We start from the raw sequence: 3,302 nt of genomic DNA on the forward strand, positions 1-3,302 counted from the left end.
AAAAAGTTCCTCATTCTCCTTACTTCACTCTCACCCCTCCTCCAAAGAAAACTAGGGGGAGAGATGTAAGCATCATAACTGGAAGGGAGAAAGAAGCAATAAACCTTCAAGAGAATAATTTAAAATATCATGCATCAATTAAAACCCTTCAAATTCCAAATCAGGATTTACATATTTATTGCGGTGTCACAACAGCTGTTATGTGGAAGTATCCTTTTATTGTCTGGAACTTCCTAAAGGCCCTGTTTACCACGCTGCTTCTTCCCCACACCATCATTTTTTTACTGTCTTGTCCCTGGATGTGTAGTTTTCCACGTATCTGCAGTTTTCCGTGCTAGATTTCATCACATATTACATTTTCCTAGACCTCCTACTGGTATGTGCTAAATGTTGTACAGTGAAGACTGAGGTTTGATCAAGACTCCAACAGAAGGTCAAGGCTTTTTCACACACTTGACTTTTAGCCTAACTTACACCAAGTGATTATCTTTAAAACAAGTTTCTACAGCTATTTCTAATGCAAGAATTTGGCATTGTAATCTGATTATTTTACTTAAATATTTACCTTATTACCATATAACGTCAAATGTCAGAGCTTGAAATCTTTCAAGGAAGATTATGATCGGGATACTTACCTATTGTTGATTCTCGAAGTTAAATTTTAATGGGATGCATAAAGAAATCTTCATTTGAAATATTATGGTTCTGGAAAATATTGAATGAAAATTCAACTCATTTAGTAATCTGGAGACAAACTAAACATAGAGAAGCTTTCAAGATTCCTTCTGAAATATCACAGAGGTTAAGATCCAAACTAGTATGGGAAGACTGGATTTTAAACCTAATGTGACTTTGAGCAAATCTGTGTTCTAAACCATACCATGCAGATATGACCTCAATAGGGCTACAAGAAGGGAATATTGTAGTGATGGAATTGTTTTACCTCTTGACTGCATCAGTCAATATCATAATTGTGTTGTATGATAGTCTTTCCAAATGTTATCACTGAGTAAAACTGAGTAAAGGGTATACAAAATCTGTGCTTACGGCCACTGTGATTCTACAATTATCTCCAAATCAAAGAATAATTTAAAAAGCCATCAGTAAACTGTGGCGTATCTTTGATATTAATTTCAAAACAATCCTAGGCAACCACACATCTATGATTATGTCAGGAGAAATAAAAATGAAATTAATACCGAATTACTATCAATTTAGCAATGAGATAACCAGAAGGGGGCGCTCGTATCTCATGAATAGGCAACAGTAAGGGTCTAGTCACCTTTTTTTTTGGAGACAAATGGTTTATTTGGTAGCAAGGAGTAAAAAGAAATTCTTAATTCTTCTCTCTTCTGGTGGCTGAACTGATCTGTGGTGGTCAGATGGATGACTGCCACAAGAATTCCTTCAAGACTTGACCTTTTTGCAGAAATGTAGCCACCTGAGGTGTATGAGATGGAATTACTTTCTAAACAGAAGTGCCAACCATTGTGCTTTCCATGTGTCAGTGCTTGCTGCAGTCTCTTTCTTGTCTTCTGGCTTCATGGCAGGAAACAGCAGTACTTCCTTGATGCTACTGGAGTCTGTGAGAAACATGGTGATGCGGTCAATGCCCATGCCCCAGCCAGCCGTGGGAGGCAGCCCATAGTCCAGGGCAGTGCAGAAGTTTTCGTCTATGAACATGGCTTCATCGTCACCAGCAGCCTTGGCCTTGGCCTGTTCTTCAAACAGCTGCCATGCCACATAAGATCATTCAACTCAGTGTAGGCACTGCATACCTCCTTCTTCAAGACAAAGAGCTCAAAGCGCTCAGTTAGACCCTCTTTGGAACTGTGCCATTTAGCTAACAGGAATGTAGGATTGATGGACAGCACTTCCAGGAACTCCCCAACAAGCTTATCAAGGAGTCTGGCAGTGGTTCGAGGTGGAGGTCATTCAACAGCTTTTGCTAGACAGATATAAAGAATTTTTCAAGTTTCTTCACTTTCGAAGAGGTTGGTTTCAGGCAGCTTCACCCCGAGGGCTTTCTCCAGCTCTTGCACCATGCCTGTAATGTTCTTCACCATTCCCGAAACCAGCTTCTCTGTGATTTCCGTAAGATTCCGATAGTCTGCATAGGCCATGTAGAACTCACAGATGGTGGACTCTGTGAGGCAAATCAATTCCTTTATTCCGGAACTGGCGTTCAATTTCATAAAGCCAGTCAATGACAACAACCACCACCAGCATCTTATGGTAGAGTTCTGGAGCGATTCTCACGTGTAAGTTCATATCTTGCTCATTGTGATAGGTGATGAAAGGCTTGGCCACAGCTGCCCCTGGGATGATGCTCCTCATGGGAGTTTCGATCTCGAGGAATCCCAGCTCACTCAAGAAACTTCTTATATGTGTGATGATCTTAGAGTGGATGATAAATTTCTCCCTCACAAAGTCATTGAGGATCAGGTTCAAGTATCTCTGTCGATACCGTGTTTCCTTGTCTTTGAGGCCGAAGTGCAGATGAGGTGACATATGCAGGCAGGGAGACAACAGTGTGATCTCATAGGGGATGATGCTCAGCTCATCCTTCTTGGTTTTCCCAGGATTCCCCTGAACTCCAATTATGTCTCCCCGATGGAGTCTGCTGTTGATATGAATAAATTCTTCCTCTGATTTATAATTCCTGGAATTGGCCATGACTTGCAATTTGACTCCTTCTCCTTGAAGATCATAGATGAGCTTCCCCCCAGAAGCTCTTTTGGCATGATTCTACCTGCCAACTTTAAGGTGATGTTGGTCAGTTGGTCCCCAGGCTTCAGGTGACTATATTCTTGGATGAACTGAGTGAGATGTCTACGTGGAACTTCTGTGGGTATTGATCCTCCCCACTGACCTTCAGCTGGTGGACTTAACTTCGGATCTTGTATTGGTTTGGGTCCAGGTTCTCTTCCTTGGTACCCACACCATTGTCAGTGGTGTGATTAGTGGCAGTGGCAGTAGCCTGGCTTAGTTGTCTCATTGAGCTCTTTCTGCTTGGCCTCCTTCTCTGTCACTTTCTTCTCAGCTTTAAAATGTCTTTTTAGCTCACTTCTTTTATCACAAAGAGCCCTGTCCTTGTGAAGCACTGTGAAAGGAGCAAATTGACCAAGTGGAAGTTCCCTCTGACCCCATTCTGCCCAGGTTTGGCGCAAGGACCCCCTAGCAAGCCTTAGAGCAGCTTGTATCAGCGTGGCAGAACACCCAGAAGCTAACAATTACCATGACTTTTTGCTCAGTTTCGGCTCACCATCCACTTTCACCTCAGCCCCCTGCACCATGGCCAT

The 3,302-nt window shown here is 42.2% G+C and overlaps 1 pseudogene; it reads right to left on the minus strand.

Annotated features, from left to right (window-relative positions):
• Positions 1–1,432: 1,432 nt before the first annotated feature.
• On the minus strand, positions 1,433–3,302 carry LOC104868138 (annotated as a pseudogene).

The sequence above is a fragment of the Fukomys damarensis genome, unplaced genomic scaffold (assembly GCF_012274545.1).
Source record: "Fukomys damarensis isolate Sample0158 unplaced genomic scaffold, DMR_v1.0_HiC HiC_scaffold_8, whole genome shotgun sequence".
Taxonomy (NCBI): domain Eukaryota; kingdom Metazoa; phylum Chordata; class Mammalia; order Rodentia; family Bathyergidae; genus Fukomys; species Fukomys damarensis.